General features: G+C 37.6%; 1 long non-coding RNA gene and 1 pseudogene across 1 annotated transcript; both read right to left on the reverse strand.

Annotated features, from left to right (window-relative positions):
* Window positions 1-27,854, reverse strand: LOC110215638 (uncharacterized). The gene is made up of 4 exons (XR_002326586.2): window positions 27,539-27,854; window positions 24,220-24,260; window positions 19,326-19,492; window positions 1-4,887 (listed from the first exon to the last, which is right to left on the reverse strand). It is a non-coding gene; the product is annotated as an uncharacterized LOC110215638 (long non-coding RNA).
* On the reverse strand, window positions 14,843-16,829 carry LOC110215637 (large ribosomal subunit protein eL36 pseudogene; annotated as a pseudogene).
* Window positions 27,855-27,882: the final 28 nt, after the last annotated feature.

The raw sequence follows: 27,882 nt of genomic DNA on the forward strand, positions 1-27,882 counted from the left end.
TAGTTTTATCTTGCATTCTTTATTATTCCTTTTGCTGTTTAGGAATACAAATTCTCAACATAAACAGCTGAGTACAATGAGGAATTTGCCATATCTTACATACTTTGTTGCTGTTTAGCTGTTTCAATTGTGTCTAACACTTCATGACTCCTTTTTGGGGTTTTCTTGACAAAAATACTGGAGTGGTTTGCCATTTCCTTACACATGAGGAACTGAGGCAAACAGGGTTAAGTAACTTGCTCAGGGTCACACAACTAGCAAGTGTTTGAGGTCAGATTGGAACTCAAGTCTTCCTGACTATGCCTGGCACTCTTTCCACTGTGCCATCTAGCTGCCCTCACATACTTTGGGCCTGATCCTATTCTTTCTTTTTTCCTCTTTTGCTTATTCTTTTTCATATCACGCCATCTTCCAATTAAACTTAGGGTACCCTCTTGAATCTTCTCTGAGTTGTGAGCTTTCTCTTCTGGGTCCCAACCACTTTCTCCCCCAATTAAGGACTGGTACTGAGAAGCATGATCCTGGATTCAAAAATCTGTTCTGAAATATACAATTTCATGTGCTACCTCCATCACAAGAAGAATTCATTGGAAGATGTTTCACTCCTTCCTTCCTCTGTAGGGTCATTTTATGGTATTTCAAAAGTGTTCTTTTTCTTTGGGCAGGACCAAAATACCAATTTTCCCTTTGTGATTTCTTCCCAAATGTTCTAGCCTTATAATTTCACTGCTTCAAAGGCAGGAGGAGAAACCAAATGCCTTTCATTCACCTCTCCTTCTCAGTTTTGAGCAGTCTTTTCCTGGGCATCATCTTCTCTGCCTGCCTGAGAAGAGTTCCAGTGTGTTATCATATCAATCACCAAGCAATACTGATTTACTAACGAGAGGATGATATATTTTGTCTCAAAAGTAGTAATTCACTTCTTCCTCCTATTGTCTTTCTGATTTTCTCTATACATTTTTTTCTCCTTAGATTCTTTAGCCTACTAATGGTATCTTTCCCTTCTTGACATCTCTCATACAAAGTGCAATTTTTTTTCTGAAGAAACAAATACATTTCCTTCTCAATGTAAATTTGTCACTTTGTCTAGACGTAGTAATGTGAAAGCAGACATTTCATTTCTATCTCAAAGTATTTAGTTTTCTTCTATTTGATTAGTTTGCATGTTGAATACCCTTCTCACCTCTTCTTTCTTTTGGAGGAATGTCTTGAATTCTTCCATTTTGCTGGAAAATCTTGCTATTTTTTTTCTGGTGGTTAGGCTCACATTTGCAAGAGATGTCATAATTTTTCCTCTGATTTCCTGTAAGTGAGTAATCCTGAATTGTTTTCAAGTTATTATCTTTGGGATGTGAAAGATTTTTTTCTAGCTGCATAGTTAGGGCTAGATTGTTACGTTCTAGTTTAGAATCCCATCCATATAGTGATATATATGTTATATTCACCTCTCTCAAATAGGGCTAGATTAGTACAAATAAAGAATCCCATGAAGTCATAACATTATTTGAATTCCTTGTATGTTTCCATTGGACTGGAACTAATATTTTACATAATTAGAACTTTGAATAGTGTGAATCAGAATGTATGTGATTACTTCACAGGATTCATTATTTGTATTAATTGGGACCTGAGAAAAAAAAAGCCAAGATCTCCCACTGCATCCAGGGCCATATCTAGTCATGCTGATCTGTATCTTGCCACTAGATCTAGATGGCCCCAGAGAAGAGAATGAGGCTGGTGACTTTGCACAGGGCTGCCTCACTTGAATCCAATTCACTTGCAAGTCATGGAATCACCTTCCTGATGTCATGGTCTTCTTCCAGAAGGAAGGACAAAAAACAACAAACAACAATTGGGACCTGGATGTAATCCTTAACTTTGACTATAATATTTCTTGGTGAGTTAAATTTGTTGGTTCTGTTGTGGTCTTTTCTATCTTCCCAATCTCTAGTTGGCTACCTCCTTTCTATATTTCTGGCAAGAAACATTTCTTTGAAAAGGGTGCAACAGTTCTGTATGATTTCCCTGAAATATTGTGTTAAGGTTTCTTTTTCTTGATGTTTTTCTGAAATACCTATAGTCCTCAAGAGCGTAGGTTCTACCCCAACCTCAACTGATGTAATCAAAGAAGGTCCGATACTTCCACTGAATTAATCAATCAATAGTGCAAACTAGGCACTAAGGAATTTTCCTACAATCATACTGTAAGGTATAAATCATTAATTTGAGAGGATTTTAGGATTTTTGCCAGTGGATGAGGCAGATAGATAGATGGTATCATATAGGAAATATCTTGTGACTAGCTCAAAGATTGTATTCCTGGGCTTATGTATAAAAGTAGTAGTTAGTCTAACAGTTCATTTGTAGAAGACTCCAACTTTTAAGAGTTGCAAATTCCAGAGTTGGAGCTACACTCAACTAGGAGCCTTATTTCCTATGTGACATTGGTTTTATTTCCCTGAATCTCATTTTTCTTATCCAAACTTAATTCCCGAAGTACTAATTCTCCCCTAAAGCCCTACTCCACTATTTTATCATGGCATGGAGAAAACCTTAGATTCTTAAAAGCTAGGCTAAAGAAAAATGAACTCTGTCAGACCCTACCGAACTGGAAATTCCTGGAAGATAAGCTCAACAGTGGACAATTATATTAGATGTTTGGAAAGCCTCCGCACAAAAAAAGATAGCTTTTATGTGGTGATATGTGTATATGTTTTAGCCACTGTAACTCATGGTAACTATTTGAAGAAGAATAATTGTAATCTGCATTTATGGAGGAAGTACCTACAACATCCAAACCATAAATTGCTGAAGAATTAAATTAAATAAAATGGAGCTAACAAATACTAATACCTTAGGGCTCACAGGGTTGTTTGAGGACACATTAGATGGTATACAGCTAGGCCTTGGATCCTGTGACATTGTCCATATTATTTGAATACACAGTATCTCTTTTCATTGGTTTAGAGAAATATTTTACAAAAATATAACTTCAAATAGTGTGAATTCAAATATATAGAATCACTTCATGTGACCTGAATGTACTTAAGACACTTTATAGTTGCAAAGCAGCAATGTAAATATTTCACAAGCTTGAGTATAGACAAACATAAGAGGCAGCATCATATGGTAGATAGATAAAGAGATGATTTCAAATAGCTGATTAGGAGAGCATCACTTTCTCTCTGGGATTCCCCTAGAAACACAAAAAGATGTAGCCAGCCAAGCTCTGGGGACCTGACCTGCTAGGGCACATGTGGATTAGAAGTGTAAATACAGAGTCTCACTAGGCAGGTATATATCTTGATTTAACAATTCTACTCCACCACTCCTTAACTCTGTTTACTTTAACTATATAATATCCCTTCCTTGTTACATTCTAGTTTTGAATCTCATCCACTTAATTTTAGTTATATATTTGTTATATTCACCTCCCTCAATTAAAATGTTGAGTTCACTTTAACAATTAGCCATGTACATGTGCTTTGGTAAGTAACACAGGGTCATAGGATAATAGATGTAGGTATGGAAGACATCTTAGTGTCTAGCAACTATCTATATTTACTATTATCTATACTATCTACTTTATATATAGTATGTACCATATATATTTATAGACTAATATATGTGTGTGTGTGTGTGTGTGTGCGTGTGTGTGTGTGTGTGTGTGTGTATTCTATATCTGTGCTATATACTACTATCTAGTCTAGCTACTTCATTTTTACAGATGAGGAAACTGAGGCCCAGGAAGTTTAGCTAATTTGTCAAAGGTCATACAAATAGTATATAGTAGAGTTGTGATTTGAACTCAGATATTTCAGCTCCAAAACCAGCTTTCCCTGCTCTTGATAGATAAGGCCATAGATACCCTCTAATGTTTTCTAAGTTATTTGTCCTATTAATTGTTTCATTCACTTACCTACTTTCTATAGTACTTGGCTAAACATTTTTAGCTGGGTACTTTTTCTCACTCTATTTTCATTTTTAAATGCTTTTTCTTTCACCAAGCATGTTCATCCTAATACTCACGAAATGTACTCCTTCCCTCCCTGATTCCATTATTTCAGTAAAATATACCAGGAGCTAGAAAACTAAATCCTGCTCCCTGTCACAATCTACATAATATTCTGTTCACTTTCTAAAATGTCCTAATCTTTCCAAAATTCACTAACTTTAATTGGTAAAAGAGCTACAAATTTCACTTTTGGCTTTAAATCATTTAGCTTAGCTAAGGGGTTTTTGTTTTGTTTTGTTTTTTTACCCTAGACAGATGCTTTCTAGGTTTTTTCCCCTAGTGGTATCATTCATTCTCACATGAATCAGAAGAAATGGGTATGAGTCAGTGGAATTTGATAGGTCTTGGCAGGCTCTCCATCATACCTCAGATGCCTGCCTCAGGAAAGCAGCTCATCTTCCTGTTGGTTAGTCCGACCTGCATATAGCTGCTTCTGTAATCCTCAGAAGAGAGTCATCAACCATTCAAGATGCACTTATTTCTCTTAGGGCTAATTAACAGTTTTATTTACACCTGGGTTGTTCTTATTGTTCTCAGGAGCAAGGGATACTGTTTCTTTAGAAGGCTGAGATTCAACCTCTATGAAAATAACCTCATGCTTGTCACATAGCTCCAGTGCACAGGTTCTTCTCTGTTTTTCATCCTCTGTGTTACATTCTTCCACTTATCAACCTCTTGATACTGCATTCAATTTCATTGCTACCTCCCAATCATTTCCCTCCTGGATTCTGTCAATGATTATTTCTTTCACCCTCTAGCAAATCTTCATTCTCTCTAATTAGCCGGAGTATAGAGGCATTCTTCTAGGCCTTTTACCTTCTCAGTCAGGGAAATATTTGCGTTTAGTTCACATATACATTTGGTCAGTGCCCCTGGTAAGAAGATAAACACAACAAATTACTACAAGTCTGTGAGTTTCCTTGCTTTTATTACCATATCCCCTTGCTCCCACACCCCTATTCCCATCCCAAGTGGAACTATAGTTCTTTGTAGCTCTCCCTGAAAATTTCTCTTGCCAACTGATAAGGCACTCTGCCTCTTTGCTATAGGTGTTTGCCACAGTCATGAGCTCTGAATTGCACAGGAGCTCTGATAATGACACATTTAAAGCAGCTGGTCCCTTCCTACTGACCTCTCTTTAAAACTAAGCTAATATTCCACATTATACAGAAAGCCTTTCCCAACCCCTCTTAATTCTAGTATCTTCCCTCTGTTCATCATTTACCACTTATGTGTAGCTTGCTTTGCATGCATGTTTGCATGTTGTTTTCCCCATTAGATTCTAAGCTCCTTGAGGGCAGGGGCTGTCTTTGGCCTCTTTTCACATCTCCAGGGCTTAGGACAGTATGTGGCACACAGAGGGCACTTAATAATTGTTTATTGATAGATTAATTGATTACTTCCTTTTTTGCCAGGCTCTGCTCAGGTATGAGCAATTTGCGCTGGTTTGCTTGAGCCTACCACTCAGCTAAATATGCGTCAGCCCAGCCTTTGTAAGCTACCATTAGGCCTCATCAGCTAACAGAAAATCCCTAACTAGACTATTTAAAAATGTCTCCCTTTCCCTTCTCTTTTGCCATATCTGGTCACCATGCTACTAGTCTCTTAGTTGCTTTCATGTGAAAAAGCATAAAGCAGTAACAGATGCAATATAGAATAGGTCAGGAATAGAATTGAGCTTGCATTTTACAAGGGACAAGGTGAGGGGAATAATAGGCACACCGTTAGGTAAGTACAAAATTTATAAAAATAAATACAAAGAAATTTTGGGGAGAAGTGGAGTATTACTAACTGGTGGAATCAGAAACGACTTCTCATAGGAGGGGACACTTAAGCTGAGACATTAAAGAGGCCTAGGGTTTTAAGAGGAAGAGGTGAAAAGTATTCCAGGCATGGAGAATTGTATAGGATAGGTTGGACTCAGATTGGGAATAGCTTTAAAAGCCAAACAAAAGAGTTTGTATTTGATCCTGCAGGTAATAAGGAGCAGCCCTTCAAGTTTATTGAGTAGGGAGGTGACATAGTCAGATCTGTATATCAGGAAGATCACTTTGGCAGCTGAACAGAGGAAAAATTGGAGCAGAGAGAAAACTGAGGTAGGGACACCAAGCAGAAAACAAAGAACCTAAGGCCTTATTCACTGGCTATGTGTTGGTTTCAGAAGGGGAGAATGCACATCCTTCCTTCACAGAGTGCTACTAGGCTGGTATCAATAAACATTAAATGCCTGCTATGTTTCAGGCACTGTGCTAAACTGAGGATACAAAAAAGGGCAAAAGGCAGTCCCTGCCCTCAAGGAGCTCACAATTTAATGGCAGAGACAACATGTAAGCAAATATATATAAAAAGCATACTATATACAGGATAAACAGAAAATTATTAAAAGAGAGAAGACACTAGAATTAAGAGAGGTTGGGGAAGGCTTCTTGACAAGGTAGGGTTTTAGCTGGGATTCACATTAAGTGAAATAAGGGGTAAGGTCTGGGACCAGTTATGGAATGTTTACATATGCTCCAAAGTCTATGAGGGAATTGTATGAGTTAACATATAACGACATACACGATATACAAGTTGGTAAGGACTGGAATCATTGGCCAGTCCCCCTTTATATTCACCATGCACCCTTGGCCTCACCATGATTCAGGATGAGAGGGGTTCAGTTCTCTGTTACATTTTCAAATAGGAAATAGTATAGAAAGAAAGCAGGCCTTTTCACTTTAAGAATACAAAGTTTTCTGAAGAAACTCCAACAATAAATTAACTCAAACCCATTACATTATGTTAACAGTTTTACTTCTTTTGTAATTAGTGGGAGAAGAAAAGAAGATATACAATTGTTAATACTAGAAATATAAGTGGCAACAAGTCAGGTTAGACTAGTTCTACAGAATTGCCCTCATGGAGGAAATGGATGAAACCTTTGTTCTGTGAGCCTTAGAAAACAAAGAAATTGAGCCAGAAGGGTTCTGTAAACAGAGACAAGACTGTCAGTCTGTATTCTATTTCAATTCTAGCTCAAAGGAAGGCCTCCACTATCTTAGAGATCTGTCCCATGTAGATATTCTGATGGGATTAATTAGAGGCCTCCAGCACCACCAAGATCGTCTAAAGTGATTATCCACAGAGAAACATCCCAACCAGGATAAACCTGATTTTAGGCAACAAGGTTATCAAGTTAAAATAAGGTTAGAACAATCTTCCCTACCCTCCCAACCCCAAATTACCTGACCTCTTGCCCCTATTACTCAACATTCCAAATATGGAAAATAATTGAGCAGATTCACATTCCTTTTGCCACCTGTCCTAAGGCTACATAAAACCCTATACCGTATCTCTCTTTTTTTCAGAGTTTCTAGCCACTTAGCAACTGGTCATCAGCTGGGACTAATTAAATGGTTAATCTTCTAGTCTTATCTCTTGATTTATTGACCTCCAGTCAAATGGATAAATATGGGAGAAATTACTCTCCAGCTGGATCTTAGGATCTTTGGGTTGAGAAATTCCCCAGCATCTTCAAGGCAAAACAGGGGATCTAGCACCAAGTAAACAGAATGGCAAGATACTGCATGAATGTTGGTAGTTAGAGCCATATGGGCAAGCCAGGATTAGGATGTATACGACAAGAGAGAGTCAAGGAAGAATCATAAAGTTAGAACCTAGGCAATGAAACAAAATGAGACAAAACCAGGAGAATGGAGATATTTGCCGGAAATCAATTTTTAAAAATAATGAATTGTCAAAGAGTTGAAGGGGCATAACCGAGGTCAAAAGTTTAGGTAATATTTTAAGAACTGAAAAAATAGTGTTGAAGAGGAAGGAGATGAGACTTGAGTCACTAAGAGCAAAGGATGACCTTTATAACTGAAGCAGCTTTTCTCCTTTAGGTTCAGAACTTCCTTTGGTTAAATAGGGAATTAATCTGAAAATATCCAGCCCAGGCCAACTAGGTAGCTGGAAATTCAGGTCTCTACCTCAGTTTACCATGGGCAAACAAATCCAGACAACTACTATAAACCAGTCTCTGAGATTGTTTCTTCTAGAGCTTCAAGCACTAGAGCTCTAGTCCTCTTTGGACATCAATGGAAACACTAAGGCAGGAGTGGGGAACCTTTGGCCTCAAGGCCACATTTGGCCCTCTAGGTCCTCAAGTGAGGCCCTTTGACTGAATCCAACTTTCACAGAACAAATAAAAAGATTTGTTCTGTGAAAACTTGGACTCAGTCAAAGGGTCACACCCAAGGACCTAGAAGGCCTCGGCCTCAAGGCCAAAACTTCCCCACCTCTGCTCTAAGACTATGAGTTTATTTCCCCTATGATAGTGCTTCTAGTAGCATTTCTAATTTATGTAATACTTAGAGCTGAATGGAAATTGGTCTGAGTGCTGTATGTGTGTTTAACTGAAAAAAAAATACACCAACTTCAACCTCTAACTGCTACTAGCTCATTTCCTTTTTATGTCTTTTTCTCTAGGCTCTATAGCAGTCTGGGGTATGGGTACCTCAAAGATGACTAAAATTGCAAAAGTTATTTCTCTATTTGATTTACCCCCCCCACCTTTCTGATATTCCCGAGCTGAGGGATATCTCCTCTCACTTTTGGGTAACTTCTGCTCTCTTGATCTCAAATCAAGGATTTATAGGCTTGGATATAAATCATTATTAGTGGCCATGTATTTTAATATCAGTTTTAGATAGCTTAGGACACAAACAGTCACTAAACATAAGGTATAACAAACTACAATATCACATGCAGTGGAGGGGAGTTGAATTTCACCCTCCTAACTTTTCCTACCCCCTGGTCAGAGGGAGGAGCTACTTAAAGGTAAAGTGGTTGTAAAAGTAAATGTAGTGTGGCTTCTGTGGGCAGTCTTCCAGGGAAACAGGAAAAACACAGGTACTATGGACTGGATTCTGGTAGTTTTGTTAGTTTGCTTTCCTTTCCAGTTCATCCTCTTTGACTCTTTCTATTGTTTCTGATTCCTCACTTCATGAACTCTCTGCTACACCACAGAAAGAAGCATAGAGAACCAATGTGACTCTTAATCTTCCTCTCCTCCTCCTTTTTCTTCTTTTTAAAAAAAATTTTGTTAATTTATTTTGATTTATCAACAATCACTTCCTTAAGCTTTTGAGTCTTAAAATTTTCTCCCCCTCCCTCCCTGCCTTCCTTTCCAAGGCACACAATCTGATATAGGCTACATGTATACATTCCTATTAAACATATTTTCACATTAGTCATATTGTAAAGAAGAATTAGAATCAATAAGAAGAACCTCCAGAAAGAGGAAACAAAACAAAACAGAAGAAAAAAAAGAGCAATTAGTATGCTTCAATCTGCATTCAAACTTATACTTCTTTCTTTGAACGTGAATTGCATTTTCCATCATGAGACCTTTGGAGATGTCTTAGATCCTTGCCTTGCTAAGTCTATCAAGGTTAGTCTTCACACAACGTGGCTGTTACTGTGTACAACATTCTCCTGGTTCTATTCATTTCACTCAGCAACATTCCATACAAGTCTTTCTGGGTTTTTCTGAACTCTGCCTGCTCATCATTTCTTATAGCACAATAGTATTCCATTACATTTATATACCACAGCTTGTTCAGCCATTCCCCAATTGATGGGCATCCTCAATTTCCAATTCTTTACCACCACAAAAAGAGCTACTATATATATTTTTGTACATGTGGGTCCTTTTCCCATTTGTATGATCTCTTTGGGATACAGCCCTAGAAGTGTTATCGCTAAGTCAATAGGGGGTATGCACATTTTTATAGCCCTTTGGGCATAGTTCCAAATTGCTCTTCAAAATGATTGGATCATTTCACAACTCCACCAACAATGCAACTAATTTTCCCACATCTTCTCCAACATTTATCATTTTCATGTTTTGTCATGTTAGTCAATCTGATAGATGTGATATGGTACCTCAGAGTTGTTTTGATTTGCATTTCTCTAATCAATGGTGATTTAGAGCATTTTTTCATATGACTATAGATAGCTTTAATTTCTTCATCTGAGAACTGCCTGCTCATATCCTTTGACCATTTATCAATTGAGGAATGACTTGTATTCTTATAAATTTGACTTAATTCTCTATATATTTTAGAAATGAGGCCCTTATCAGAGAGACTGGTTGTAAAAATTCTTTCCCAGTTTTCTACTTCCCTCCTAATCTTGGTTGCATTGGCTTTGTGCAAAAACTTTCCAATTTAATGTAATCAAAATTATCCATTTTGCTTTTCATAACATTCTCTATCTTCTTTTTCTCCTCCTCCTCCTCCTCTTTCTTCTCTCTCTCTGAACACTAGTATTGCTGCCCCATCAAAGGTTCCATGGCAACAACCTTGAGGGAGGGGTTACAGGTACATTATTTAATGTGATCCTAACAGCAAGGTTCAGCTCAAGTGCCACCTTGAAATGAAACCTTTCCTAATCCCCCTTAGGGATCACCTTCCCTCCTGATATTAGTCAACAAGCATTTATTAAGCATTATTATATTCAAAACTCATCTACTAAAGGCTTTTCCTGGTTACCTCCTTCTGATGCCTTCCTTCTGAGATGACCTCCCAAAGACACTGTATATATCTTGTATGTACATACATGTTTGCAGGCTCTCTCCCTTATTAAAACATGAGGTCTTTGAGGGCAGCTACTGGAGGTGGGAAGTGTTGCTTCTTTTTCCCTCTTGTATATTCAGCATTTAGCACAGTGCCTAGCACATAGTAGGAATTTGATAAATGTTTGTTGAATGAGTGAATGAACAATAGCCCTAGGAAGTAAGTGCTATTATCATCCTCATTTGACAAATGAGGAAACTGAGGCACAGAGAGGTTAAGTCATTTTTTTGGTCACACATTAGTGTCTGCAATCAAATTTGAATTCAGTTCTTCCTGACTCCAAGTCCAGCACTCAATCCACTATACCAAGCTACCTCTGATTTAAACTTTGTTTATATAACTCCACAAAAATAATTTCAAAGTTAAAAAAACCTAGAGTTCATGACTCAGTGATTCTTTTTTTTTTTAAACAGTTTATAACTAATTTATTCAGAAAAATGTTTGAATTGTGGAAACAACTGTCATGTGTCTTACAAAACAAACAAACAAATTCAACTTCCCTTGGGTGAGCACACAAGTCCCATAATGTAGTTTGCAAATACCATCAGTGATTTCTTAAATTATGAAAAATATTTTGTTTTAGCCCTGGCCTGCTCAGTTGATTCCATCATTGATTTTTTTTTCTTCCCTCGGTGTTAACTCAAGAACTTCCATCATAACAGTTTGACAACCTTTTAAGTAATTCCATTTTTCATTGGCAGCTCTATTTGGCTTCTGCTTCCTGGAACACCATGCTCCCATGCCAAGTATCCTCTGGTGACCTCCTCACGTTTTCCCCCACCCCCATTTTCAGCTTTCTTTTACCTGTTGTTTTCCCCCATTGGATTTCAAGCTGCTTGAGGGCAGGAATTGTCTCTTTTTCTTGTGTCTCCATTGCTTAGCATAGTGCCTGGCATGTAGTAGGAACTTGCTGAATGTTTATTGAGTTGAATAACTACTTGTTTGGTTATTGACTAGGACGACTGACAAGTGTAGTAGTGCAAATATAAATACTATTAAAACCATACCCAATATCTATATGTATGTGTATGGGGGGGGAGCAACTGATTATCAATAGGGAAATATCTCTGCTTGCTCTTAATGCTGTCATTCATTCTCATAGCCAGCTTACTTTTTATAGTTATCACCACTCATTATCTCTTGCCCACACTCAGTAAGAATGGTGGTTTTGGTTTTGATTTGTTTGTTTTACTAAGAAGAATAGGAAAGCAGAGAAGACTGAGACAGCAAACTTAAACTTCTTCAGTAACAAAGTAGAATTACTCTTTCCACCTCAAATTCTCCTGGAACATCTGATTGACGATTGTTTGCCTGGTCATTTGGTCACCTGCTTTTTACTCTGCTCCCTCTGGTATTATAGGTCTTCTGTTTTCTGGTACCTTGTACTGACTTCAAGCATCCTTTTTTGTTCTGCCCTATTATATTATATTAATTAATTATTAACATTATATTAATGGATTCTTTAATTCTGTTGCTTACCTAATTCCTGTGGAGGCTCTTCCATATCCCATGTATCCTGCTTCCCCAGATGTTCTACCTCATCCCAATTGTCCATAGTGATAGGGTATGGGCCCAAGCCAAGACCTTTGCCTCTTACCCCGAAAAGAATTTGGGTCCCATTTGTCTGCAGGCCCTAGAAAACCCTTGGACTGTCCTTGAATTCTCTTACTGAATCAAGGAAGCCTCTGAAGGTATAATCCCATCAGCTGGCCTTTCCTACACCCAATCTCCTAATTCTCTATTCCTAGCCCTCCATTGTTTTAACTCCCCATGGCCATTTCCCACCCTCAATCCTATCTAGACTTCCTTGGCCAGTGGTCCAGGTCCCTGGTGTTCTATTACCTCACATTCCCCTCAGACTACTTGGCCACTCCTAGATCCTTCCCACAGTCTTTCTGTATATAAGGTCCATTTTGTCTCCATTAAGGTGCTCAGATTCCTTAAGAACTTGGCCAATAGCTCACTAATGTTCAGATTCCTTAAGAGTCTGACCAATATGGTGGATCTTTAATAAACCTTGTCTCTGGCTTGGGTCAAATTCTTTCAGTCAGGACCCCTTTTTCTTGCCCTTGATATTTTGGGGTGCCAGCACCCCTAAACCTCAACACATAGCTCCCCCTGAAGTGAAATGGCAACTGCGATGCTTTTGTTATTGATTAGATGTACTTTTCAATGTACTTTTCCCTTGAAAATATTTTTGTTACTGTGCCCCATAAATGGATACAGGACAATTTGAGGTAAATGGTGGTTCATTTGCTCTAAAGTGGAAGCTGTGTGAAAAATTAAGTTCATCCATTTACTTATGGCCAGCAACTTATATGTAATGCAGCCTTTCTGGGGAAACTAACAAAGTCTTAACCAACAGAACTTTTATTTTTAAAAAGTCGTATTTTGGTCTGAGCCATAGAGATTTAAAAGAAACTCTAAAGGATGAATTTGGTAGTAATAATTAAAGGATTATAAATAGAGAGCTGGAAGGGAACTCAGAGATCATTTAATCCATAGGCCATAGTCCCCTTACAGTATTCCCCTCCCCCATCCTTGTCATTTTACAGATGAAGAAACAGACCTAGAAAGGTTAAGTGACTTGTCTAGGGTCACAGAAGTAGTAGATGACAGAATCAGAATTCAAACTCAGGTCCCATGATTTCAAGTTTAGTGCTCTTTCCATTGTATCATCCTGCCTAAATAGTTTTCCATTTTGTTTCTGAGGCAAACAGGGAAGTGACTTGTCCAGGGTCATTGAGCTAATAAGTGTCTGATGCCAGATTTGAACTCACATAGTTGAGTCTTCCTGACTCCAGCCCCAGCACTCTATCCACTGTGCCATCTGGCTGTATAATGTTCATCATCATCATCATCACAACAATAATAACAGTCTATTCTGCATTTTAGGCACAAGTCTGCCTGAAACATTTTAGAAGTTAATTTGACATTAATCTAATATCCAAGCATTTCTAGGTTAGAAAGACATATGTCAAAGGTATCAAAATACTTCCTCCCCGTATCTTCAGATATGTTCTTACCCCATTTACAGGAATTTTGAAGAAGAAAAATGTTATAATATGGTAAAATACAGTTTGGGGTTAACATTTAACTTAAAAAACTGAAAAGTAATCCTTTCTGAGTGAAAAAGATGGCTCTTTTCTCTGAATGGAAAAGACAGCCCTTCCCCAGAGTCCCAGGTTAAACCTTCTTGGCTAGAGGAATGCAGAGTCTAACTAGATGAGAAGTACTCTTTGTTCAAGGTTTGTTTTTCTACCCTGAACCCATTTACCTTACAAAGGCCTTTATTATTGGCCTCCTACAGTTTCAGTCATAATAACTAATATTTATATAGCACTTATTATGTGCCAGGCACCATGCTAAGTATTTCACAATTATTATTTCATTTGATTCTTACTGGGAGATAAGTGCTATTATCCCCATTTTACCTTTGAGGAAACTGAGGCAAACAGAGATTAAGTGACTTGCCCGGGGTCACACAGCTAATTACTGTCCTAGGTCAGATTTGAATAAGGGTCTTCCTGACTCCAGGCCCAGTGCTCTATGAACTGTGCCACCTAGCTTTTGAACAGATAAAAATCTAGAAGGCATTTTTTAGACTGGAGAAAATATCATTTCTTAATGTTTTCAGTTGAATTAAAAGAAGAGAGTTTTATGTGCTTCTACAAGTGTTATATAAATGTTAGTCAGAGTTGGGTTATTTATATATTTTATATGAAGAGCTAGCCTCAAAACCCAAAAGACTTGGGTTCCAATCCTGCTTCTACTCATGCTAGGCAAATAACTTAACCACTCAGTGCTCTGAACCTAAACAGCTCTCTAACATTGTAAATTACAGAGGTGCTGACTTGCATTGTTAAAGGGAGTTTCTTTACCTGAGAATTCCCTATGCCAATGAAATCCTAGGCACTTCTCTTCTCCCTCTTCTCCTTTCTCTCTTCTAAAGTTTGTTTAGAAGCTTTCTAGGTAGTCTCTTATAAGGTACTTTCCTATCTCTAGGAAAGAATGCTAATAATAAATAGCTGATATGCTGAAACTTAGTAAAAATTTTTGAAGGGGTCCAAAATATCATTTGGGAAAAGAAACTAATGAAAAAAACTAGGACCAAGGAAGTGCCATGAAAAATCTTTTTTAAAAATTTAAAAATTTTTTATTTGTCAAATCTTTATTGGGTAAGTGGGGAAGGTTGGCAGGGTCCAGCTTAGTCCTTCTTGGCAGCAGCCTTCCGCATTGAAGCTAGGACGTTGCTGACCTCCTCTCTCTTCCTTTTGTCTGGGATGTGAGTTCCCACTCTGTTTTTTGATGAACTTAAGGGCTCGATTATCCTTGGAGACCTTTAACAATTCTGTGGCCCGCCTCTCATAATGGGCAAATCCACACACCTCCCAGATCACATCTCTCACAACCTTGGTGTGCTTGGTCAATCACCCACGTTGGCAGCAGTCTCTCGGCTTGGAAACATTTTTGGTAACTTTGTAGCCCTTGTTGATGCCTAAGGCCATTGGGTATCAGATGGCCATGGCTTCGGTGCTGCTGTAGCCCCAATGGCAGCCACAGCAGAAGCCATGAAAAATCTTAACATGCTGGATTTCTGTAAGCCATTTTGTAATTATATTAACTTTTGGAAATTTTGGAATATGTTTTAAATTTGCCTCTAAAGAGCCTTGTTTTTCTTTTTTCTCTTTTTCTTTAGCAAAGAACATCACTTAAATTCTCATTGTGGAGGGCCTGAGGGTGTGGCATGCTTGTATACATACATACACACATCATTTTAGTAACAATGCAAGACTTGAACATTTGCTGATTGTCCATGGTTAGGTAGACGAGAATTCTCGTATTGTAAATTACCTTTTCTTTTTTTTTATTTTTAAGAAAAGTTCATTTTTGTCTATAATATTAATTACACTTTTCAAGCACAAAACACATATATTGTTTGTCTCATGCTACAAACCTGTGAAAGGAATATTGGAAGACCAGTAATGCAGTATTGGATTTATGTGAGTCAGTTTGTCTAGGTTAATATTATTGTAACAATGTTAACAGGCAAAGAAAAATAGTACGAACTCTAAAAAAAGACAAATATCAGTTGAGTATTTTTGTATTCTATTTTCCAATTTTCTGTCTCTGCAGATGGTCCTACATATCTAGAATATGCTACTGTCTCACCTCTGCCTAGAAGAGGCATAGCCTAGGCACAATCACTCAAACAAGTCCATTCATGAACCCCTAACCTCTAATATCAGTTCAAAATTACTCGAAATGAGAGGAGGGGAGGGTGTCACTTTGCTGATATTTTATGTCCATTAATCTGTCTACAAGTTGTAAACTCTCAGTAAAATATAAACTCCCTAAAAGAGTTCTCTGATCATGTCTTTTTATCTCCAGAACTTAGCACAGTGATTTGAACATAGCAGGTGCTTAATGAATGCTCATTAATTTGAGTTGCATTCATATACATAAACTTGGAAACTTGGAAAATGAACATCACTTATTTGGATATAGAACTTTTGTTTCAGCAAAAGGCCTTGCAGTCAAGAGTACTTAGGGAGCAGTTGGATAAATGGTATTGTGCTCCCAAAAAAACAGAGTTGGTGAAAGGCCTGGTGAAATGTTTTTGGGTCTCCCAGCATGACTAATATGTAAATTTTGAGTAAAATAATTTCACAGATTGCCCAGAGGAAACTGCAACTCTCTTAAACAAATAATGATTGCAATGTAACTAATATCAATTGTAGAATCTCAGGGCCAGGCATCAATCAACCAATAAATATCCATTAAATATACGTTATGTCTGACTCTATGCCAGTAGCTAAGGATATTACAAAAATGAAACAGTCCCTGCCTTTAAGGAGCTTATATTCCATCTGTAGAAATAATAGACAAAGAAATCTGCCAAAATATATACAAAGAAAATACAGGATACTTTCTGGAGGGAGGGGACAGACTAGCTCATGAGGGGGATCAGGAAAGGCCTTCAGAAGACATACTGGAACTGAATATTGAAGGAAGATCTCATATGGTCACTTAGTCCAATGTATCTGCTTTTAGTAGGTCACACCTCCATCTTTCCAGATAGCTAGTTATCTACCTGGCAAAGATTAATGACACATTCAGCCCAAGAGGTTTACTTTCCTTATAACTGTAAATTATCTTTTCAAAAGAAAGATTCCTAAATTCCCATATTTCTTAACTAACAAAATATAGCCAATAAAAATAAGTGTATTTTTATTGACCATCTTAAACAAATGAAGACATAAGAAATGTAATATTTAAGATTAAGGTAGGCACACAAGAAATTTCATATTTAATACAAATTATATCAATTTGTCAATTCCATATTTTCCATGGATGGGCATATCTTAGGAAAATTTTTCTTTTTTCATCTACAAGTTCTATTCAATGAAAAGAGTACCAGGAATTGGAGCTGAGGTAAAGTAGTAACATATTACCTTCTGTGTTATAGAAATCCACATAATCCTGAATTTAGTAAGTGAAATCAGATTATGTTTTGGGCACAAATTAAATATATTAATTGAATATGTTGCTACTTCACAAATCGTCAAAACACAAAAAGTCAAAAAGAGGTAAGTAAAAAGAGTAACACATTTGGAATCAGAGGACCCAGATTCCAATCCTGTCTTAGGTACTTCCTGCCTATGTGACCTTACGTAAGTCACTTAATCTCTCTGAGCCTCCATTTCCTCATCTGTAAAGTGAGGGGATCATACTAGATGTTTGCTTGAGGTCTCTACCATCTCCAGATTCGTGATCTTATGATTATACATACATACAAATGGGAACATGAGAATTCTCTATCACTTTAAACACTGACAATTGATCAATGTTCATATCCCATACTGTTAATGGATGCCAGGAGTAATTTGGACATATACATTTAAAATGGCTATACTTCTGATAGATATATTGATCATTAGATTTCAAAGAATAGGTCTTTAAATTTGAGAACAATCCTAATTTTTTTCGGTTAAGTAAAAGTTATCTGAAATCTTGATATCTATGATATAAAAAAGTTCTCTTTTGACTTTTTATGTTATTTTAATTTCTCTTATTTTAATATTGGGATGTTATATGTTAGTTGACATTTGCTTTAGGTTATTAAAATTATGGGTTTTGCTGTTAGAACCAAGCACCTGTGGTTTAATAGTGGTGTTGAAATATAACCAATATGATTGTATGTAGTTAGCTTGCACTCTAGGCATACAATATCTAAGAATGTGTGGAAATATTGTTCTCATGATAATTTAGTCATAATTCTTTTTATTGGTTTTTGATCAAATAAGAGCAAGAGCTATCTTTTTGTAACATAGCATCTTACATTTTGATATATTATCAAAAATGACCATGTCATTAAATCTTATTATTTTCGTTCCATGAAATAGTGTTGTTTCCTTTTTTAAGTATCATCCATGACTATATTACTTGTTAACAGAAATGCTTTTGCTGTGTTGTGTGAGTTTTATTCCCTTAAGGCAAGATTCCTTGTATAACTCTCATACAGAATCTGATCTATAATTTGCAATTGAATGTACAAGTCTCATCTAATATCTTTACTACCTTGACAAAAATGATTTTTCTTTCTAGTTGAATTACATAGTTAGTAACTAATAACATGGTCTAATGTGAGTTTTTTTTCTTTCCTTTTTTGGCCTTAATAAAATCAAGAAACAATTGTTAAGGGAGAAAAAGTATCATGTCTCATTCCCCTAAATAATTTTAAACCTTTTCTCCTCTCTTTAGAAAAATATAATAGAACTGTCTGGAGACTAAAAAAAAATTAATAGTAACTCATACTTACATAATACTTTAAGGTTTATAAGATGCAACCATCCTATTAGGTAGGAAGAAGAAGCATTATGATTCTCATTTTATACGTGAATCAATTGAGGGTCAGAGAAATTAGGTTTTGAAGCACAGGGTCATACTGTTACCAAGTGCTGGAGATGTTATTTGACTTTTTCCAAGTCTAGTGCTGTTACTACGTAATGCTGCCTCCATGTATCCCTATATATGAAAAGTAATAGAGTTTGTTCATATATAAGGGAAAAAATTCTACGGATGATAGTTGATCACTCTGATATATTGATGTATCTGTGACCTCATCAATGTGGGAATCCAGCCATTGATGCATATTGCAACCAATATATGCCTTTTCATAGTATGTGAATCTTGACATGTCCTCCTATAAACCTTTCAAAGTAATCAATGTAATGAAAGGTTGCCAAAGATTTCTTACTTGTGAAATGGTCTTTTATCTCTTTGTTTTTAAAAAATTATTTATTTTTTTATTTAGACAAGCATTTATTATCTCTCCTTCGTATTCTTCCTAAACACATACTACTGAACAATTGGGGGAAAAAAAAGAAAAGAAAAACTATCAAAAAAAATACATATAGTCTAGGATAACAAATTTTAACATTCAACACAGTTACCACATCTGATATACATGTCTCCAATTGTTTTTTCTCAGTTTTCTCTTCACTGTTAAGCTACATGACTAGTACCCTAGTAACTATTTAATTAACATCAATTAGCTTGATATTTACTTTGAATATATAGCAAGAACAAAAGTAAAAACATTTCCTCCCAATACCTTAGAAGACATAATCCCCTCATCCCATCTCAGTCTCTGGGAAAAATAGCTTCAAACTTAGTTCAATTCTTACATAGCATTGGTCCCACCAAGTTCATGTTCAGATACACCATAACTGGGGGAGGGATCCTTGTCTCAGTAACTACTGGCCTGGGTCCTAAAGGTTACTCTTTGCTCTTCAGGGCATTGATGCTGAACCAGCCACAAAATCTAGATGTTGGGGCTTCACTCTCCCTTTACCTAAAATGAAAAAGAATAAATTTAGAGGCAGGCAAAGAACCCAGGTCTTTATTCACAGGGCCCCAGGACATTAGAAGGAGGCCTAGTAACCTATCATTTCTCTTCTTTCCCTCTTAAATTACAATGAATGTGATTGAAGGTGATCAAACAAAGAAAGATGACTCAATTTCAAATTGTAAACAAGGCAGAGAGATGTCAAAATCAGCATCTGGGACCTAATGGAGCCCTACATATACAGTAGCTATGAAATAGATTTTTGTTTTAATGAATTTTGGACAGTTAAATGTGTTAGGTTGAGACATAACACAATCTAATAATATTTGTCATTAACATTCTGGATTTCCTTGGCCAAGAATCATCTTTCCTTCTTCAAATTTTCTTACAGCATTTTCTTCCACTGCCCTTTATCTTATATTGTACTCACTAGCAGGAAAGCACCTCTGGTGTGAGAGCTTGCCTAGATCTTTTCAGGGCTCTCATTCATCTCGGGTGTTCACCTTCACCCAACTCTCACCTGTGGCTCCAAGAAGCTGTAGCATGCACAGAGGCCACACCCCAGTAAAACCATCTTGGCTAAACCAGGTTGAGGGTAACCAATAGGCCTTACACCCATCGGTGAGTTAGATGGATGTCTACCCCAAGCATGTGAAGATTTCCTCCAGTGAATGGGTGGATGAGAACAATTTGTTGCAAAGGCAGCTGAAGAAAGTGCTGCAGAGTGCTTAGACATCAAAGATGCCAAGGTTATTCACTGCATCTTGGGCCAGTTGTCCTGACTTTTCTCTTCCCACTGGGACTCCAGATGAGAGAATGAGGCTGAGACTTTGCACAGTTCTACCTCACTTAAGTCCAATTCAGACTTCAGTTAAGACGTCACCTGTGATGTCATTGGTCCTCTTCAAAAATGAAGGACAAACAGCAATATATCCTAATTATTTATACACAGATAATTCTTGATCAGTGTAAACAATGAATTGTGTAAGCTCTGTGAATGTAGAAACCATTCCCCTTTTCATCTTTGTATCCCTAGTCCCTAACACAATGCTTTGCATATAGTAGGTGTTTTTTTTTTGTTGTCCAGTCATGTCTGACTTTTCATCACCCCATTTGGGGTTTTCTTGGCAAAGATACTGGAGCCATTTTCTTCTCCAGCTCATTTTGCAGATGAGGAAACTGAGGCAAACAGTATTAAGTAACTTGCCCAGGGTCCCACAGATAGTAGGTGTCTAAAGCTAGATTTGAACTTAGGAAGATGAGTCTTCCTGACTTTAGGCCCAGTACTCTATCTGTGCCACTTACCTTCCCTAAGTGCTTTCTATATGTTTATTAAATTCAATCCATGTAAAATCTCATTAAAATATGAATTGCAAGAAAGCGAACAAAGTTTCTTTTAAAATTTACACATATTCATTTTTCATTGAATTTTGAGATGTTGACGTATTTTATTTGGGGCAGAAAAAAATGTCAAAATACACACTTAGCATGACCTTGTGAAGTAAAAAAGGTATATAATTAAAGCATATTATAATGATGAAAAGTAGAACTTTAATGAGATTGAAAGTAATTTTGAGTTTGTTTTTTGGAAGTGTCCATTGCTTATCATTTAAATCTAAATTTGAGGCTATGGTCTCACACGTTACTATCTCTAGGTCACCCTCCTGAGTCCTTGAAAGTTGAATATCTTCTGTCAGATGAGACAGAGATGTGTTTTCTTAGTGCCACCATGCTTCAGGAGAGGCCAAGAGATGTATAGAAGCAGTATAATTGAGCTTGATGGGCAGGCTCCAGTTCTATTGGTTTTGGAGCCCTGTAGCCCATTAATTATTGTTTCTGAAGGACAAGCACCTTCAGAAGTGAACTAGAAGATGTATACTCTAATAACAATCTTTCAGAATATGAAAGTGGTATAATATAGGTCATGATGGCCAGCTGTTTTTCATCTGCAGTGAGGCTTATGGAAAGGGAAATGGGCTTCAGTGCAATTTTAGGGATTCAGTTTGGCTATAAAAATGAGAGTTATCAGACTCTAGAATGGGCTACTGAGGGAACTTCTTTCCCTAATGGTCTTTAAAAACAGAATGTGCCATTATTTTCTTTGTATACATTCTCCTTTGGTGATTTCATCCACTTCCAGGGCTTCAATTATCACCTCGATACTAGGCTATACCTCTACTAGAATTACTCCCAAATCTCTATCTCCAGCCCTCAAGGTAAGTCCCACATTTTTAACTATCTGTTGAATATTCCTATTTAGATATCTTGTTGGCACTTCCAAACCAGCATGTTCCTAATGGAAATTATTTTCTTCCCTAAATCTGTCTCTTCCTAACTTCTCTATCTTCATCATTCTTTCAGCCACAAAGGCTTGAAATCTTGGGATTGTCTTTGACTTTTCCCTCCCCTCACCCTCTATATCCAAGAACTACCAATCCAATCTCCTCATTTCTTGAATTCATGCCTCCTTTTCACTCTTACTTTTGCCACCTAATTAAGTCATTATCACTCTCACCTGGACTATTGTACCATAAGTGGTCCAAGTACCTTTTTTTGCCTAAGTGTCAGAAATACTGGGCAAAGGTTGCCAGATCTCTATCTCCTCATCACAAATTATTAAATTCTTCCTTAATTAAGATTTACTGAAGTTTAGAGGTAATTTACCTAGCACAGGTCCTAGTTTCCTAAGGCAGGATAAAAGTTGAAAGTAGTTTACTTCATCTAAACCTTCTAGACTAATTTCTGCTGGACTTTTTTTTTGGGGGGGAAGCAGCAGAAGGGTTTGCTGTTCAATTGTGTCTGATTCTTTTTGACTCCTTTTGGAGTTTTCTTGGCAAAGATACTGGAGTGGTTTGCCATTTCCTTCTCCAGCTCATTTTACAGATGAAGAAACTGAGACAAACAGGGTTAAGTGACTTGCCCAGGGTCAAACAGCTAGGGATACAAAAGAAAAAAATAACAACCCCCCCAAAATAAAACAAACAACAACCCCCCCAAAAAAATCCACAAAACACAGCTCTCAAGGAGCTCAGATATACAAGCAACTGCTGTATGTAAGAGACAGGATAAACTGAGGGTAATCTCAGAGATAAGATACTAAAATTAAGAAGGAGTAGGAAAGGCTTCTTGCAGAAGGTGAGACTTCAGCTGAAATTTGAAAAGCCAGGAAAGCTAGGAAACAGAGATAAAAGAGGAAGATCATTCCAGGGATGGGGGATATTCAGAGAAAACATTTGGAGTCAGGAGATGAAATATCATGTGGGAGAAATAGTAAGGAGGTCTGTATCACTGGATAGCAGAGAAAGGTGTGTGTATGTGTGTGTGTGTGTGTGTGTGTGTGTGTGTGTGTGTGTGTGTGTGAGGGGAGTTAAAGTGTAAGAAGAGTAGACAAGTAGAAAAAGACCAGGTTCAACCTTCATTTTCAAAGAGGACCAGTGACATCATGGTGTGATGTCTTGATTTGCCTGTGAATTGAATTTTAAATGAGAGTTGCACAAAGCAGCAGCTTCACTTCCTATTTCTAAATCATCACAGTCCTGTGGCAGTACAAAGGTCAAGATGATTAGCAATGGCCCAGATACAGTGGATGACCTAGCATCTTTGATGTTTGACCATGCCATAAGTGCTCCATAGTGTTCTCATGTACTCATTCTTCTTGGGAAAGTCTTCACACACTTGGGGTAGACATTCCCCTAGCTCATCAATGGGTTTGAGGTCTATAGGTTACCCTCAACCTGGATTAGCCCATCTGCCTAGAGGGTTTTTACGGGGATATGGCTTCTGTGCATGTTACAGCTTCTTGGAGCCACAGGTGAGAGTTGGATAGCAGTGGACACCAAAGGTGGATGAACAGTGCTGAAAATGGGCTTGGCAAGCCCTCATACCAGAGGTTTTAGTCCTCCCTGAACACCCATACACTCCAGTGAAGGGCTTTAAAAGTCAAAGAGAGGTTTTTATATTTGATCCTGGAGATGATATGGAGCCAATGGAGTTTATTGAATAGGTTAGTGATGTGACCAGACTTGCATTTTAGGAAGATCAATTTGACAGCTGAGTTGAGGATGGATTGCAGTACAGAGAGACTGGAAGCAGGCCATTGTAATAGTCCTGAACCAGGGTGTTAGCTGTGTCAAAGGAGAGAAGGGAGCATGAGAGATGTTTTGAAGATGGAAACAAGTTCAGTTTTGGACACAATGAGTGTAGATATCTATGGGACATCTAGTTCAAGATGTATAAAAGACAGTTGAGTATAGGAGACTGGAAGTAGGGAGAGAGGTTAGATATGAGGCAAGAAGATCTGAGAATTATCTGCATAGAGGTGGTGATTGAAACCAAAGAGTAGATAAGATCAACAAGTGAAATAGGGCCCAGCACACAACCTTGAAGGACTCCCCCCTCCCCTTTTCCCACTGTTGGCAATCATGACCTGAATGAAGACCCATGAAAGAAGAGTGGTTAGATAGTCAGGAGGAGGAAAATATAACAATTTGCTGTTGCTCAGTAATATTCAACTCTTCATGACCCTGCTTGAAGTTTTCTTGGCAAAGATACTGAAGTGGTTTGCCCTTTCCTTCTGCAGCTCATTTTACAGATGAAGAAATTGAGGCAAATAAGGGTAAATGACTTGCTCAGGGTCACATAGCTAGGAGGTCAGATTTGAACTCAGGTCTTCCTGACTTCAGGCCCAGCACTTGATCTACTTGCACCACCTGGCTGCCCCATATAATACTTACTAGATGAAAGACAAATCCAGTAGATGACAGCACCAACTTGGCTGAAAAGGAATGAATAGTGTCTTCAGAAGCAGAGAAGATTAGAAGGATGAGGAAACAGAGGGGAACTGTTTCAAGGCAATGCTAGTGCTGAAGCTAGTTGGAGCCAGGACAAGTCTACACAACTTTCCTAACTCAGGAGTGTGAATTGTCTGGGGAGTGTTCCCTTTTCTGCTAGTGAAGCCTGGAGACTCTGTGAGAGGCTCTCTTTATATATGATGAGTGGAATATATTGTATTACTTTGTTTCTCTTACTTAGATATTCTGTGCTATTTCATTTATGGTATTGCTTTCTCTTTTAGCAGAGAAGGCACTGGATGGAGACTTGAGCCACATTTGTAAAACTGTGATCAACCACACTGTCTGACTTAGTGGGAATTTCCAGAGCGAAATAGGACAGTTTCAATAAAACCCTCCTGACTGGTCTCCCTGTCTGGTCACAGTTTATGCAGCCAAAGTTATCTTTCTAAGGTATAGGTCTAAGCCTGATCAGACATTTCACTGCTCAAAAGCATTCACGGTGGCTATTGTTTGCCGGATAGAATAACAACTCCTTATCCAGATATGCAAGGCCCTCCTCCATATGGGTCCAAATTACCTTTGCTGCACTCTAGACTACTTTGCTTTGTTTATTCTCTGTTTCAGACAAATGGGACCACTAGCCATGGCCTGATTTCATCCCATTCCCTACCAAATTTGTGCATTTGTGCAGCCCATCCCCAATACTTAGAACAGAAATGGTCTATATCACTGCTCGTTGAAATGCTATTCTTCCTTTGACATTCAGTTTTAACACTTTCCCTGATTCTCTTAGTTAGAATTCCTTCTTCAGAATCTCTCGTTCCTTCCTGTATGATTTCTTTTGATTACTTAACATTTGGATTTTAGTTATTCACGAGCCTGTCATATTCTTCTCCTAGGCTGTAAGTTTCTGGAGAAGTGGGGACTAATTCTTTATCTTCAGTGCCTAGCACAATGTATTGGCTATGGTAGTTGGTTAATAAATATTTGTTGAATGATGATTTAAATGTAGGACTATAGGAGGAATATATGTGTGTGGGTATGTTGTGTGTAGGCACACACATTCATGTATGTGTCTACATACACACACACACACACACACACACACACACACACACACACACGTGAGCATCTAGGTGGAGCAGTGGATAGAATGCTGGTCCTGGAGTCAGGAATACTCATCTCTCTGAGCTCAAATCTGGCCTCCCTTACTAGTTGTGTGACCCTGCATAAATCACTTAATCCTGTTGGCCTCAATTTCTTCATCTGTAAAATGATCTAGGGAAGGAAATGGCCAGCCACTCTGGTATCCTTGCCAAGAAAATCCCAGAGTCAGGAAGAGTCAGACACGACTGAAAAATGACTGAAAAACAACAGACATACACTTACATGTATATGGGTGTAAATATATGGGTATGTGTATATGTGTGTATTGTGATATTAAAGTTTCAAACTAGGACATCTTATGTGTGTGTGTACAGTTATCCCTTCTACATTGTGACTTGCCCTATGAGAGTTTTGATATATTTTGGGTCAGCATAAGAAATTGAATGGGAACTTTTTTTTTGGTGAGGCAATTGGGGTTAAGTGACTTGCCCAGTCTCACGGCTGGTAAGAGTCACATGTCTGAGGCTGGATTTGAACTCAGGTCCTCCTGACTCTAGGGCTGGTGCTCTATCCACTGCACTACCTAATTGCCCCTAAATGGGAACTTTTGGGGAATTTTGCAGAAGTGGCAGATGATATGTGAAGGCCAACAGAGCATACAGAAAACTCAGAAATACATAAAGTGTGTGTATAGTATTATGTAATATCAACATATTTTATTTTTTAATGCCATAATAATTCAGACTTCTTTGGTATAAAGGGAGGGCCAAAATTTTTTATGCAGATTTTCCAGATTGCCAAGACATCACACCCCCCAGCCCCTGAAATATGGAAGGGATAACTGTATATGCATATGCACATATAGACATACACATAAATATATATATGTATGCCCATATACGCACACATGCATTTATGTTTCTTCATTTGTAAAACGGAGGTAGTAATAGCATTTATCTTCCAGGGTTGTTGTGAGGTGAAAATGAGTTAATGTAAAAGTACTTAGCTAATATTAAAGTGCAATATAAATGCTAGCTATTATATATAACTTATAAAGCACTCAGTACGTGCCAAGCACTGTACTAAGTACTGGGAATACAAATGTAAGGAAGCAAGACATTTCCTACCCTCAAGAAACCTGATTTAGGGCTAGTGGCAGCAAGTGAGGTGGAGGCCTAGTGCAAAGATAAACTTAATGCCTTTTCAAGTCCCATTCATCTCTATGATTGTATTATCAGGAAAGTAATTTGGAAAGAAGCTTAAACCTTCATTCTGCTGACCTCCACCTCCACTCTTATTGAGGCTATAATTCCATCAACGTTTTTAGGAGCATAAGCAACTATAGGGATGAAGTAATAGTTTTTCTTTGGCTTTTTACATCCTTTAAAGTAAACCCACACCATCCCAAGCTTTCAAGTTGAAGTTACCAGAAAAAATTTTAGAATCTGTGATAGAGTGAATTTTAAGTTAAACTTTAAAATTATAGGGTAAAGATGTCATTCTAATGGTTACTTAAAAAGCAGTACCCCCTTTCCCCCAAAAAATTTTCCATCTATTTTTGTTGAGGAAACTTTGTCCTGTGCATATGGTAGAATTTCACACTTTAATGGATAGCCAAGTAAATTAAAAATTCATAATAATTCACTTGCCAGTTAAGATGCTTACTTGTAAAAACTGGCTTATGTTAAAGGATCATCTATTTGGTCATAAACATACTGAGCAACGTACTGAGCTAGACAACGGTAATAATTGCATTCCTATTCTTATTTGTGCTTGAATTAATGCAGAAATGCTAAAGCACACTCTAAGATATGCCATAACCATTGAGTCCTTGAGGGATCCTGTCTCTGACAGAAGCACTGAGGGGTAGTTTGTGAGGAGATTTGAGTGGTTGCCTTCCAAGAATTGGACTTTAAAAATCCAGATCTTTAAATCATTTCTTGTTTCAAAAAAAAAACACCAAAAAATGCCAACTTCATTATGCATCTATTTGACTGCTTTTTATTCTTTACTCCCTCTTAGAATGATGAGTTCCATACATTTGCTACCCATTTAAATGAAATACTTACATTTTAACTTTACCTCTTTCAGAATTCTTAGAATGTCATTTCTTTTTAATATTCTTGCATATGGTAAATATATCTGTACTCACCCCATCCATTCCATCCACAAGTTCTTCAGACATCAATAACATCTCTACTCAGCTTTTGTCTTTCCTGATAGAATCCATTTTTTTTACATTGTCTTTCCTTGTATGGCAATATCCTCCTTCTACTCCCCAAACTCCACAGTCTATACTTTCTTTCAGGTCCCAGCACTTTTAGGAGGGAGATTTCTTGAAAGTCCTGGGAGTAAGAGGGAAAACTATGTACTCTAACAAGAAATGCAGGGGCTGGTAATAGAAGTACTCCTGAAGTTAGGATGGCCAGACGAGTCACCCCATCCCCAGGCTATCTGCCAACACAATGTGTGGCTGACCTAAATGGAGTAACATGA

The sequence above is a fragment of the Phascolarctos cinereus genome, unplaced genomic scaffold, assembly GCF_003287225.1.
Source record: "Phascolarctos cinereus isolate Bilbo 61053 unplaced genomic scaffold, phaCin_HiC Scaffold_726;HRSCAF=1367, whole genome shotgun sequence".
NCBI lineage: Eukaryota > Metazoa > Chordata > Mammalia > Diprotodontia > Phascolarctidae > Phascolarctos > Phascolarctos cinereus.